The sequence below is a fragment of the Biomphalaria glabrata genome, chromosome 10, assembly GCF_947242115.1.
Source record: "Biomphalaria glabrata chromosome 10, xgBioGlab47.1, whole genome shotgun sequence".
In the NCBI taxonomy this organism is placed as follows: Eukaryota; Metazoa; Mollusca; class Gastropoda; family Planorbidae; genus Biomphalaria; species Biomphalaria glabrata.
In genome coordinates, this window is record NC_074720.1 from 10,902,685 (window position 1) to 10,918,508 (window position 15,824).

General features: G+C 35.5%; 1 protein-coding gene across 1 annotated transcript in view; it reads left to right on the forward strand.

Moving 5' to 3' along the window:
• The first annotated feature begins 5,015 nt into the window (after positions 1–5,015).
• Positions 5,016–15,824, forward strand: part of LOC106074571 (transcription factor ETV7-like) — a 64,515-nt gene continuing 53,706 nt past the window's right edge. Inside the window, exon 1 of the mRNA XM_013235358.2 lies at positions 5,016–5,493. The gene's annotated coding sequence lies outside the window, so the exon portion shown is untranslated. The remainder of the gene's footprint in view (positions 5,494–15,824) is intronic.

Here is a 15,824-nt window from a genome sequence, read left to right on the forward strand (position 1 = left end):
CGAAGCCAACCGCTGTTAGACGCTTCCGCGCTTTGTCTAATGCAGATAAACCAAACGGAGGTAACTCTCAAATAACGAAATCCAAGAACACAGGTGAAAGGTCAACAATAGAAGGTAGTCGAGTGAATGTCGAACAAGAAGTTTAATAATAACGAAGGGAACCGTCGAATGTCGTCAATCTCTACGTTCATAATAAAGCTCCTTTCTCTAAAGCCGTCAAAAGTAGTCTCTAAGTCAAAACCTTCCCTATTTACGAAATATAAATAATTTCCAATCGTGCCATAACTAGGGGAAACTGCAAACAATCCAGTCCACCTACTAGAGTACAGCAGCCAATATAATGTCGGTACAACTATTCAGTAAACTGTTCATTTTAAAGTCGTTTGAACCACAGTAGATTGTATGAAGTGAAGAGACAATCGAGATTTAAAATCTCTGTAGCTATAGTTTAATCTCTTCTCATTCCATAGTTACATTTGTAATGGCGTTATTATGGGCTGACTCAAACAACCGATCTTCAAGTGGGACTCATTGGTGAAACTAAAATCACCGACAGAAGAAGGGACAAATGTGAGCAATCGGCGCCCTAAATCTGTATGGGTCAGGCTACCCACCAAGGCGAAGGAAAACTCTGAATCCAAACCTCTGCTGCCTTGAGACTAAAACCAAACATGGGAAAGGCTTCGGAAGTGAACCATGATGAAAAATTGGGAGCCGGTGACCTTTAGGCTGTTTGCAGCACATAGATCCTTCACCCTGGCAGAACCTAAGACGCCGACGATCTCAAACTGCAACATCACCTGCCGTTCTTTTGCCACATCAAATTGGTGGAGGGGTAGGGAGATTCTGTGTGGACAACATTGTTCCGACCATTGCTAATGCCCAGGGTATCATCTCATTCCCATGATCCAGATGGTCCATAGTCGCTTAGCAACGGAAAGAGGTCATAGTCTTTTGGCCGGAGATAGGGAGCCCGAAATTCGAAAGAATCTAAATGCTTATTCTCAAAGTACAGATAATTTTCTTCAATTTAAATATGCACTTGAAAAGTTTAAACATGTTTGTGTTATACGATACTGTCATAAACCTGTTAACTTATCAACATAGTCATGAATAGGCACAGCCGGCGATAACTTATATCAACCTCAGGCAGACAATTACTTTGCCTGCGTGAGTTATCACAATCTATGTAGGTCAAAGCTGGGTTTCATTTGAAATACTAGACACTTCCTTATTCTTGAGAATCGAAAACTGTAATGTTCCTTTTGTCTCAAGAGAGAATAGATGCACCCAGATGAATCGCTGTTGTCTTTAATTTATCAAGATCAAATGGAGAGTCAAACAAATCTTGGTCTTCTGAATTTAGGTGTTTTTAAAATTAAGAATTCATAAAGTGATGCTGTTAAGGTCAACAGATATTGTTAAGATCAACAGGTACTGTTAAGGCCTATTGGAGTTCCCCCGAAAGGACCCATGTGTTTGGTCTTGTTTGGCTCAGCAGGGGTCCTTAAGGGGCCCAAAGTCTTTGCTATCAGCATTATTATCCCTGAAATAAAAAAAATTCTGTACCTATCACCAAATATTGATAGAAATTCTCGGAAGAACATTTGCATATGTGTTTCGAAACTTCCTGGGTTATTCGCTGAGTATTGTCTAGTCAAACCTGACATATCACCACATATAAATGATCTCAAAGCAGAAGATTGGAAGGTCTTGAACGAATTTCGCGTGAATTTCTTCCGCCATCAAAATGAATAGAAGTACTGTAGGTGTAACATAATCAATTATACGATGACAATGACATTATCGTTACAAAACATTATGGTTCTGTTATGGACATATTCTGTTTAAAGATAATCTGGTTATAAGAACTATTTTTTAGCTGTTTATAAAGTTATGAAGATCAATCTCTCTCATAGTAAACAGCCAGAAATCCCAAACTATTTCTAAGAAATACTACAAGATTGTAGACTTAAGAAACACCCTGTATGTCATATTGTTCACTTTTTATCATCTCAGAGACCAATCACCTTGTTGATGTCCAAGGGCTGAGCCGAAGGCTCTTCGAGCCCTAAGTTTGAAAAAAAACCTGTTTGGACGCCAAACAGTAAAAAAAAAAAACCTGTGAGAACACAGTTCTGTTTGAGAGAGACCCAAGTCAATGCCTATGTAAAGCATTGCTGTTTCCAATGCCTTTGGCACCCGACGCATGCTTGGCTGCACATGGCCGAAGGCCGAGGGCACCGGGAGCCTCCGCCATTTTCCTTCGTTGTACCAAGCTAACTGTGCGGGACCCGCCATTTATGTAACGGTTCCTTTGAGGAACAGCGCATGAATGTGGGACGTGTTTGTGGGGACTTTTTTACAACCCCGCCAGTGCAAGAGGTGGACTCTCGTCTACCCGTGGGCATCCCCACGGGACTTATGTTTCGACATTCATTTAGCATAGCTACCCCCTCAAGTAGCCGTTTCCACCCAGGTGCCACGATGAGGCAGAACAGCGTACCCGGGCAGAGACCAATCACAAAAAAATAGACACACGAATTCATTTATTCCCTAGGTAATTCAATTTTTGACTAAAAGCTTACTTTTTGATGTATAGTCCAAAAGTAAGGGTTTGAGTGAAACTCTTCTATGACTGCACATTGTATTTCAATCATTTTAATCGTTGTAATGCACTACGTCTAGGCCTATTGGAGATTCTTGGTGTATCGGGTGTACAAAATAAAGGAAGTGCTGATCAGATAATGTTTTTATTGAAAAGATTTTTTCTACACTTTTTAGCAATGTCGAGTTTCTAATCATTCGACTTTCACTCCATTACCTAATGAAATACAAATGAGCAACTTACTAGAGCGAATAAAAAGAGATTTGATACAAAAGCATCCATCATGCATTGAGTGTTAAAATTGGAGCTTCATTCTTTTGTATTAGTTGGCAACTGTGAAGTTCGATTCAGCTACCTTGACATTGTTTAATAAAAATAAAATTTTATTAAGGATTATGAAGATTTTCTTTTTAGCAATTCACGTCATGTGTACATTAGACGTGTTCACACAGTCTCTGCATTATAAACGAGCGTGTTGAGACTATTGAGGTCACACGAAGGTCAAAGAAATGCTCACGTCAAGGCGTCAAGGTCAAATGTTGGAAAAGTAGGACGGAAGTGAGCTCTTCAATTAATATCTCTTTAAAAAAAAATACTACTCAAAAAGTTAACTTTTTTCACATGCTTATGTTTCAACAGACAAACATCAGAATGGTATTCGAGTACTTAAGTATGTATGACTTAGTCTGAACACAACCTGCTGTTGGCTTATGTTGTTACTTTAATACTTCTTTAACCTATAGATGGCCAACCTTTTCAGGGCCTCAGGGCCATTTACATTTAGAGCCTCAGGGGAAGGATAGTACAGCCTCACCAGCCGAATAGCACAGCCTCAAGGTCTGAATAGCACTGCCTCACAGGCCAGATATCACAGCCTCACCAGCCAAATACCACAGCCTCAAGGTCTGAATAGCACTGCCTCACAGACCAGATATCACAGCCTCACCAGCCAGATAGCACAGCCTCACGGGCCAGATATCCCAGCCTCACTGGCGGATATGGCCCGCAAACCCTAGATTGAACATCACTGCATTTTAATAACTATTTTTAGAAACATAATACTTTACTACCACAAAGTCATTAACAGAAATCTAGTTCTTGTACAAACGTTTAGACGCTTCTTTGAATTAATTTACATTAAACAATAAGTCATCTCATGTCAAGTTTAACACCAATCTGTAGGTAAATTTCTAGATCCTGTATATAAAGATCTATGACAAGTCAATCCTTTATCATACCCCCAAACATTCATGCATCCACATTATTCAGACCCCACCTCCCTTTTTTTTTAACCAGACACACACCATTGTTTTAATTCGATAATGTCCAATGGCGTAGCAAGTTACCCGTCCGTGGGCCGGAGTTAAAGAATACGATGTTAGGCCCACTTCTGGCAAGTTGAGTGTGATTGAACTCTAAATGAGCCGTATTAGAAGAAGTCCAAGAAAACTGGACATAGGAGACACAACACAAAAAGTGCAGAAAAAGTACACGACAGCGAGGTCCTCAAAACTTCGAGTCATTTGAAAAGTGAAGGCCATTGGTCAATTGGTCAACCATGAATAGTCAGATGTTTTGAATAAGTATATATTTTTTTCTCACTAAAATAGGAGCCTTTAGAAATTGTCCTAACGGCATGAGTACTGATTGAATGTTTTACAGCCATTTCACAAGAAACAAAAAAAAATTAGTAGAACCTTTGTTGAGATTGTTGATTGTCCTACCCGGTAGAAAGTCCATTCTATACTCGAGAATAGTTTTCAAGGGATAGATTTCTAAAATACTTTGAATAATTGAAAGAATCATCGTCAAAGTCTTCGCTGACTGGGCCAGCCTTGTCGTACGCAGCAGTCTGTATATTGACGATTGCTGCTTCAAAGGACGATCTGCATTAGCACGATTATCAGAAGTAATGTAGGATCCGATGACAGTGAAAGTAAGCTTTAATTCTGTCCACTTTTGGCGCATGCAGCATAGTTTGGCCACCCCTGCCATAAAGGATATTTTACAGGATGCGATTGTTCTCCATCCAGCGAACAAGATCAAACCAGCACCGTCGTTATCTGGGGTTTTAAGTAAAATTAATTAGGAGAAGGCCTGTGATACACTTAAATTCTTACAGTCTACATGTTTTTTTACATGACCTCGTTTGTGCTACTATTGGTTATCAGCCCAGATGCAATGAACCCCTTCATGCCATGGTAGCCACGCCACTGATAAAGTCATTAATGAGTGGCGCCTAAACAAAAAACAAATTGTTTTGAAACTCCAGTCCTGCTACAATGCTCAAGACCAATTCTTATGCCCGATTAGTACTGGTGGAAGCGAAGATCGATTACGCTAGTGTTTCCCTTCGCCACAGGATGGTATCGATACTTTACTATTACGCTAACTGAAGTGAAGGGGGGAGCGCTTGTTTGTTTACAGTTGCGTGTGCTCCTGTCGCTCGCGCGTGTGTGTTTTTTGTTGTGTTTTTTTTCTGCTGGATCTTGGATAGGTGAACACACTATCAGACGCGCATGTGTATGTACACACACTTCAACAAAAGCATTGTTTCCTAAGTGTGTTCTCGTTTTATCCCAGTGCGTGTAGATATTCTGACGTCTGCTAAGGTCGGCAGTTTACGGCCGGCGCTTTATTTATTGATTCATACTATTAAATCGATTGATGACTTATAATAGTATGAATGAATTTTTGATTTGATCACGTTTCTTAATGAGATACTGTTAATTTCAGTACAGGCGGATAGAAGGCGACTTATATTAAACTGATCTGTCTCCTTCCTGTATGGACATTAGGTGCAGCTGTACCTATAGATCATTATTATCGGATCTAGATGGTCAACAATGGTATGGAACCCTGTTCTGGACTTAAAGCTATTACAGGTGAGGTTATTATTAGTATTATAAGTTCAAAATTACCTACGCCAAGTCTCTTGTTTTTATTTATTTAGAAACGGATTCTATAAAATCACAAAATCAGGCATCATCAACTAAACAAATATTCGCTTGAAGAAAAAAAAAAGCGAAATAAATATGTCTTTATGCTGATTACAAGGGGGCCCCATACTTCAAATAGCTTAGGGCCTAAACAAGTCAAAATCCGGTCCTAATGCAGTGGCGTTATCTACATCTACATATTACTATTGCGGAGGGGGGTCCTTTTAGAAACCTTCAATTATGCGGTTAGACAAGGTTACGGTACATTTTTTTAATTTGATAAATTTGGTATCTTCTAGTTTTGGGATACTCAGAAGAAGTGTTTTGCAGGCCTTTGTGTTTCTCTCCATCTTTGTTTTTTCCCCTTTTGTTTACATGAGATTTACATGAGATGCGTTAGTTAGCGAACCTTCAGCTTTGAAATTTTACCAAATGTTTCTAGGATGACTGATCAGCATCAGATTTTGTGTGAAGGTGAACATTTGTTTTTTGTCTTTAATCCGTGAACGCTGATTCTGCCATACATCGAACCATCTAGATTATGTGTACTACGTCACGATGTGATTCCTGCTCATCTAACTACAACAGCAGCAGTCTTCACTTTCTGACATGTTGCTGTCCATTACTGTCACTTTGTCCGTTGCTGGCACTTTGTCCACTGCTGGCACTTTGTCCGTTGCTGGCACTTTGTCCATTGCTGGCACTTTGTCCATTGCTGGCACTTTGTCCGTTGCTGGCACTTTGTCCATTGCTGGCACTTTGTCCGTTGCTGGCACTTTGTCCGTTGCTGGCACTTTGTCCGTTGCTGGCACTTTGTCCATTGCTGGCACTTTGTCCATTGCTGGCACTTTGTCCATTGCTGGCACTTTGTCTGTTGCTGGCACTTTGTACAATACTGTCACTTTGTCCATTGCTGTCACTTTGTCCATTCCTGTCACTTGACATTCCTTAAGTAGGCCTACACCTCAGTTGACATTACTTTGCCAGTCACGTGATAAAACCTCTTAATTGTAATACAACAACTTTTTTTTTGGTTACAAAAGCAGACAAAAAAGTGTTGCTATTGCAACATATAATTTTCTGTGTTTAAAATTAATTGTTTATGGCTAAAATTATAAATGCACTTATTATCTAATATATACATGCAGCAAAAAGGTTTCAGTAATTTAAAATTCAAAAATATATTATATTAAAATGTATTACTTAATGTATAATTCTTAATACACCGGGCAAAATTACGTAATTTTGTGTTAGGCTTACATCGTTCAGTAATATATAATTAAAAATGATTAATAATATATAATTAAATAAACCATAATCCAGTAACATATAATTGAATAAAACATTACACCATAACGTATAATTGAATAATACATAGCCTATAAATATACAATTGAATCATAAATAATCTAGTAATATATAATTGAATATAGATAACGCAGTAATATGTAATTTAATACATAATCCAGTAATAAATAATTGAAAAAAATACATAATCCTTTAGTACATTATTAGGTTTTACAAAATCCCGTAATGTCTAATAAGGAAATATATTTCTTTTTTTTAAAGTTCATTTTACACAATTTTACACTTTAGTAGTATACAATTTAGATATATACAAAATACTTTCAAATACAAAGCAGACGCGTTTTGTACGATGTCAATAGAAGTGTATCACATTTCTTTTTTCAATTAGTCTTCCTCGTGACAATACAAAGGTAGAAGAATAATTAAATGGTATGTTGTAAAATCTTTTTTTTTTTAAATCGGAGAACTCTATCTAGTCAGCGTAGTAGGTTTTTAGGGGAAAAAAATCGTAAGAAGAAAATGTTTTGATAACAGTTTCAAGAAAGAGTGTTGCGATTTATTTTTTCAAGAAAATACGTTTTCATTGAAACTGTTAATTTTATATTTTAACTGAACTTTTATCTTTTCTTTCTTCTTGGTCTCTAGTTTGTATTCGTTCATATATGTGGTGAATTATCTATTGAACACACCATAATTTGAGTGTCGTTAAAGTATGGGTGTAGTTTGTGTACTTCGGTTGTGAAGGGGGAAGAACAGAATTGTTCTTTTTAACCTAATATGTTCTTTGTAACCTTATATGTTCTTTGTAACCTCATATGGTTCATGTAACCTCATATGGTTCATGTAACCTCATATGGTTCATGTAACCTCATATGGTCCAAGTAACCTCATATGTTCTTTGTAACTTCATATGGTCCATGTAACTTCATATGGTCCATGTAACTTCATATGGTCCATGTAACCTCATATGTTCTTTGTAACCTCATATGGTCCATGTAACCTCATATGGTCCATGTAACCTCATATGGTCCATGTAACCTCATATGGTCCATGTAACCTCATATGGTCCATGTAACCTCATATGGTCCATGTAACCTCATATGGTCCATGTAACCTCATATGGTCCATGTAACCTCATATGTTCTTTGTAACCTCATATGGTCCATGTAACCTCATATGGTCCATGTAACCTCATATGGTCCATGTAACCTCATATGGTCCATGTAACCTCATATGTTCTTTGTAACCTCATATGGTCCATGTAACCTCATATGGTCCATGTAACCTCATATGGTCCATGTAACCTCATAGGGTCCATGTAACCTCATATGGTCCATGTAACCTCATATGGTCCATGTAACCTCATATGGTCCATGTAACCTCATATGGTCCATGTAACCTCATATGGTCCATGTAACCTCATATGGTCCATGTAACTTCATATGGTCCATGTAACCTTATCTGTTCTTTGTTATTTCATGCCTGTCACTTCACTTCAAACCTCTGTGAGCTACAGTATTGAATGTTATTCTGAATTACTGAACACAATATCAGATGTCACAGGCCTTGACGATTCAATATTTTAAGTAATTTTTTGGGGCTCTCCATTTTCTGGTTGTTTGTTTTTATTGCGATGCTATTTTCACGGTCCTGGGATGCAAGTGAGACTTTAAGCTAATGGCATATGCACATTAAAATGTGTTCCATCAAAAACATGGAAGTTGCCCTTTAACAGAAATCTAAATAGACTCAAACTAAATCAGCTCGTGATCACCCATGTAGCCTAACAACTTGCAAGAGCTACATTTTGTTTCTAGATCTAGAGTTCTTGTATGTGAAGGGAAATCCGAATTAATCCAAATTGCAATTTTTTTTTCTGTTAGATTTAGCATCTGTTACATTAAAAGTGTATTTTTTTTCCTATGAAGAAACACATTATCAAAAACTAAACATAGAATAATTATAACACTGCGAGTCTTGTTGACATTATTATATGTTTATATAATCTACTTTATTAATAGGCGTAAACATTTCTCAATTCTCCTAAGGACATAAAGACTCCACATTACGAAACATTTCTCAATTCTCCTAAGGACATAAAGACTCCACATTACGAAACATTTCTATATTGTAGTGAGCTCAACACGAAAGAAAGTTAATCAATAATTATACTTCATAACTTTCTTTTGCAAAATAATGAAACGTACAGAAAAATATATTAGTCAGTCAATTAGGAACAATTGTGTTATTTTACTTAATGTTAAATTTATTCATCTTTTTATTCAGATTCTTTTAAACTATATTTAGAATGCCAAAAATTTAGACAGCTTAGTTTAATATGTAATTTACACTATTAGACGGTAAAATATAACTTACCAAAAATATTGTGGTTTATAGGATTAACATCATTACTGTAAATTACTATCAAATGAGTATCACTTTTAATTCTTTGTTATTTCAAATAAGCTTTTCGCATAATGTTTAATCATTTAACAATTATAAATTGGTATCGTACATTAATTAAATGTTAGTTGTTAAATATGATTTATATTTATCTTGTTTATTGGTATTCATTAGTTCTTTGTTTCGAAACATTTAAATTTGAATTTTAAAGCGAAGTCCCTAAAACCAAGTCTATTTTACATCACCTTGTAATTGTGGCCTCCAGTTTTTATTTGTACCAGCCGCTGTACATAATGTCTCAGTGAAGTAACTTTAAGAATACTAACAAATATAAACAAGTAACTTTAAGAATACTAGCAAATATAAACAAGTAACTTTAAGAATACTAACTAATGCAAACAGTTCAAAAGCTAACATGTAATAAACCAACTTGTTTTATTTCAACAAATGTTTATTTTATTAACTATGGAAAACTTTTCGGATTTTCCCCACAAAATTGGCCAGAATTAAATATGATTTAGAAATAGGTGAATACATTTCTTTTCATAATATTTGTTTTGATTTATCCCAAAAATTGTTAAATTTAACTTTTGGAAATCCCAATTGTCATATAGTTCTGAGTAATGCTGAGTTGCTGCTAGGCAAGATTGTCGAGTTGGTTCATTGTTTGCAGCCTTGTCAGGCTTGTCAATTATTTCATTATATTTCATTCACCCTTTTCCTTCTTAAAAATATAGTATCTAGTTTGGTCATTATATACATGTGACAAGCCATTCCTTGTTTCAGCACTTAGCTTCAATTGTGTAATTACTCTGAGATGCATTACTCATTGTATCATCACCCTTTAATTCTCTAGGGTCTAGACTCTAGACCCATCAATGGCAAACGACGTTTTCCACTCCACTAGGTATGAGGCAATTTGAATAAAGAGTTGGACAAGGGCAATAATTTCGCGCTGTTGGACAAACTGCTTTGCTGATATTTTCTCCGTCTTTGCAACTGACAGAAAATGTCTGAATGACAATGTATGACATTTAGATGACAGGGCTACATAGTGTGACACCACACAACACACATTCATGGACACGAATACACTTCTGAATAAGTTGCAGCTCAAATTATAAAAGTGGGGAAAAACGTTTAATTCATTAATAGAAAGAAGTTTTATTTAAGTAGATTTTATTTATATAAAGTGAACTATGCATATATTGTATGAGATCTTCACATAATTAATCCACCCTTTAAACTTTCTAAGGATATTAGAATTTACCTTTCTTGGTTACCTTTATTATAAAAAAAAACATAGGCTGCATACATTTATACAAATAACCGTTACATAGGTATTACTTTATTGCTTTTAGTCTAGAACCAAATATTTATACGTTGAAAACAACAGACAGTTTGTTATAATAATATCTAAATCTATGAAGTCTATGTGAGTTTATAGGTGTCTCATCATTACCAATCTATATTGGGCGTGCTTATAGTCCACATTATTGTTACTCCTCTAGGCTATGTTTATGGCTACTTTTAAGAGAAAGAAAATAAAGCCAAGTATTTAATTGGAATTGTTTATCGAAACGTTTAGTTCGCCTAAAGTGTGCACACTACGCAAGCAGATTAAGGTAGCTTGTCCTAAGTTTAAATCCTTCTTCGAAAGAAAAGGGTAGACAATCTGCATAAATATCTCCTAAATGATGAAATAAAATGATTGTTTTTAATGTTTGCGCCAGTTTTAATTAGCTATTACATTTTATTTTCTAATATATTTTAAAATATTTTAGTTTAACTAAATATGTTTACATTAACACTCACTAAGATCAAAATTGAGATCAAAATGTTATGGTTTCAAGAGTTATTTGAACACCCTTATGGTTTTAAAAGTACAATCTTCTAAAATGGAATATGAGTTCAACAATATCCATTTATAATTGTAGAAACAGCAGGTATCCCAACATATAGTCCTCATTCGCTAAATACAACAAATCCTTTCTCAATATTCCTTAAAAAACAAAATCCTTTATTGCAATGTATAGTCATTGTCGATATTAGGAGAAACCTGAGCACCCTCATCTAGTGTTCCAGATGTAGCATCATGTCCATGTCTAGTTCTGTTATTTCCATTTAAGATGAAATTCAAGAGTATCATCCCTTTGCAAGAATTCATTAAATGGTTTATTTACACAATAGCATTGCCTTATTAGCTTGCAATTATAAAAAAAATATACTGAAAAATTATTATTTTTTTTTAGAAAGGGTTGCTTAAATAAACAATACACATCTCACCAACTTATAAAAATATTTAGAAATACCTCTAGCGGAGTTATTTGCATTAAATATAGTTTAAATTAAATATACTATGCTTATAGTATTAAATAATGAAAAAACAAAGATGTTTTTGACATTTTTTATCATTCCAAATGTGTGTATGTACCTTAAAGAGTTTAATACATCAATAGACGTACAGGTGGAACATGTACGTTTAGATCTAAAGGCACATCATTAGAATTTAATTTAGTCTGAGTAGATTTGCTGAACCAGGAATTTTTTTCATTGGAGCTGGCTAAAAAAAAAATTAAATCTATCGTTCATTAGTTGCTAAGAGTATAGCTCTTACAAAAAAAAAGTCATCAGATTCTTAAAGCAGGACTTGTCTTTTAAAAAACAATCTTTTTGTACAAAGCTTATAGGCATATCAACTCTGTCTGGTACAAAATTTGAACACGTAATTTAGGAGAAACTTCGCACAATTATTTATTGTACCTAACAAAAAGATGAATCAATTTAAAAACTAACCAATTAGTGATGTAATTATTTGTAATTGTTCACTTTGTTTAATATCGAAAAAGGGAAATAAATTCTACATTATTGAGATATATAGCTGTAAATGTAGAGCTCTTCCCCTTAGACCATCCACTTTTTTTTAAGTATATATATATAAATATTTCCTTTGTTTTATGTTACTTGTTATTGTGGTGTTTTTTTTCCACCACACTGTCTTAAAACGGATCAGAGCTCAAACTAAACGGCGCTTGAAGGTGAATCGGAATCGTTAGTATATAGTTGCATATTAAACAAATCTCTTTCTGACCTTCCTAGTCAGTCATTAGATTATTGTCAAATCAGGTCACATGGTTCAAAGAACAGTACGGTCAGGGTCTTTAAGACACATACACACTCAGAGTGCAACAACACTAATGAGGTAAATCATGTCAGAACTATTCAAGTACTCCTTACACTTCCCTCCCTTAACTATCACTCCCTCTCCCTCGCGTTACACCTTTTTCACACACCCCCCAACCCGCTCTTGGGCGTCACTCTTCTTCAGCATTGTAAAACAAGAGCTATCTTGTGAAAGAGTTAAACAGCCAATACAATGGAACCTACGTTGTAGTTGAATTAAAGCCGTGACTTTGAACACGCCAAATAAACAAAACTTTTCATATGAATGTTCTGAAAGTCTTTAATACTCCACATTATGTTGTGTGTTATTGAGTTATAGTGCGTGTTTTAGAGAGTTTATTTTGTGTGTTTGAGGATTATAGTGTGACGTCAGACGTGTGACGTGGCAACGAGCTATTGGTCTAAACTGACCACAGATAGATAGGTAGGGAGACAGGCAGATAGGTAGGCAGACAGGCAGATAGATAGATAGATAGATAGATAGATAGATAGATAGATAGATAGATAGATAGATAGATAGATAGATAGATAGATAGATAGATAGATAGATAGATAGATAGATAGATAGATAGATAGATAGATAGATAGATAGATAGATAGATAGATAGATAGATAGATAGATAGATAGATAGATAGATAGATAGATAGATAGATAGATAGATAGATAGATAGATAGATAGATAGATAGATAGATAGATAGATAGATAGATAGATAGATAGATAGATAGATAGATAGATAGATAGATAGATAGATAGATAGATAGATAGATAGATAGATAGATAGATAGATAGATAGATAGATAGAAAGAAAGATAGCTAGACTGGATGGATGGATGGATAGGGAGACAGAGAGACAGACAGATTGATTGATTGATTGATTGACTTTTCCCATTTTAGCATATCGTTAAATGAGTTGATACTATGATCTTCAACCGGACAATTGTCTAATTTTCTGACATACGAGCGTTGTCATTGTTTAAATACAATCAAAAGAGTGATTGAAACACAAAGGGAAGCCCTCGATACATGACTTTTACTTTCCTGCTCCACTGGTCAAGGTGTATGTGTCTGCATGTGTATGTGTTTATATCTTTGTTTTTGTTAAATCCATATCATTTAAGAGTACAACAAAATTTATCTGCAGACAGCATCACACAATGACAAGATTACAACACCAATAGTCTGTCATTTTTGTTGTATTGTTTCATTTACCAAGGACATAGCTAGTTGTCTTGTGTGGTTCCGCTTGAAGTCTTGGTAAACCTGAGGAACCAGTGACATTTTCAACGACGCGTAGAGCAGTAGTGTAAACTACGGCCAGCGGGCCGTATCCCAATCCTTGAAAATTGTGTATGCAGTGCATAGTGAAGCCTTAAGTGATTGGTCCATTGCTCTCAACGGTTTGTAACTTTTTTTTTTTGGTCGGTGATGGGACACTTGACACTTGTCGGATGTGGCCCCCGGGCTTTGGGTTTCCAGTCGTCCAGCAAAGGAAGACATGTTCTGCTTTTTGAAATTCTTGTCCTAGGACTGGTAGGCATTGACCTAAAATATCAAAATGTTTCGTTTTTACTCTGTCGTTTATATCAGCTTTGTGTTATCCATAAAATTAATTTAATCGTTCAATGTAAAACAAAACAAGCAAAATGAAAACAAATACTTTTTTTTAAAAAAAAAAGCTTCTATTAAGTGTTATTACATCACTTACTTTGGATTAGTTTGGATAAGTAGTCATGTTATTGTAATGAGATGTAGACTATCAATGATAAATATGTGCAATTGTTACCGATTATTTTAGTTAAGCGCAATTTCGTGCATTTAGCTTTCTCATTCCTATCACTTGTCTAGACCACTTGTGAACGAAAGGGGGGGGGGGGGGGAAGATGGAGGTATCCGTGAATCATTGTGAATGATAGCGTGATCCCTTTTGAAATGCAGGTTTATCCATGATTAGTTTTTAAAGTGGATTTTTTTTCCATCCTTTGTGAGGCTTTCTCCTCCTTTGGTCATTTAAACCAGTGTTTCCAAAACTGTGTTCCGCGAGGCCTGAATATTGTTTCACAAACTACTGGGATAATTAACTAGTAAGCCACCACGTGAATTGACCTCTCTAAAAAAATAAGCAATGTTTTCCGCTAAATACTAAGAATATGCGATGTGTTCCGTGAATGGAAAAAAGTTTGAGAAACATATACAGATGTCTGGTAAGCCTACCCGGGCAAATAAAAATTTGTGCACCACTAGCGTAGAAGATGGAAGCTAAGATGCAAAATGTGCTTTTTGTTTTTACTTAAAAAGATAATCAGAAGACCCAAAGACAAAGTCTAGTGTTGGCGTTTGTTTATGAGGAATTGAAGAAATGCTTGAATCGAAGACAATGTTATCAGGGCTAGAGATGTGTCAACGAAATGTTGTGTCGAGATCTAGAATAAAAGTATTTGTGAAATGTTGTAATGTAAAACAATATCGATACGATCATTTACGTTTGACTGACTGGAACCAATATTAAATGTATCTGAGGGCCAGAACATAATATCGTGCATAAACAAATACCACTCACAGTGTCACACATGTGTCGTATGCACTAGCACTAGCTACGTTTAATTCTGTTGAAGTGTTAAAGGGCCCATAATTCCGGCTTATTTCTAATTGCTGATCACGAATTGCATGGCGATTTTTTTTTTCATTAGCATGTATTATTTTAATTTGAGTACATCTATTTGTCAGAAATAAATATCATCATTGATCAATTCTACAAATCAAATAGAGTTATAACAGTCTTCGTTAGTAGCTCCCTGTAAACGTGTTGGCGACGAGAATAGGGTGTAGTCCGTTGAAATTAACCTTTATTCATTAAGATTCATGGCATTAAATAGAAACGTCATACCAGGCACAAATATGGTCTCATTTTTAAACATAAACGTAATCTCTTTAAAAATTACGTATAATTTAGTAATAATTCGTACCGATTCCCCGCCTCACTTTGTGCATTATACACATATAAAAGCATGCATTGTTTTATTGTCTCCCTTTTATTCTACTTCTTTTTTTTTTTGTTGTTTGTTTTTGTTGTTGCCCTTTAACGCAACATTCGGTTAGAATGTTAAATTAACAGCCACTATGACAAAGATTATATTAACTAACTCTGTATCTTTTTTTTTAAAATGATGCATTTTCCGCAAATGTCATTGTCAAGGTCGGTAAGAATGCAAAAGAGTTGTCTGCACTTGGAGAGTATTAAAAAGAATATGCGGGGGTGGGGGAGAGAAGATGTCCCACAATACCTTGCTGGTGCAGTTCGTAATCCTTGAGGCGAGGCTTGTTGTATAAAACTGCGGTCTCAAACCTTGCCTAATGGATCTGCGGTCTGTTTTTTTCCCCTG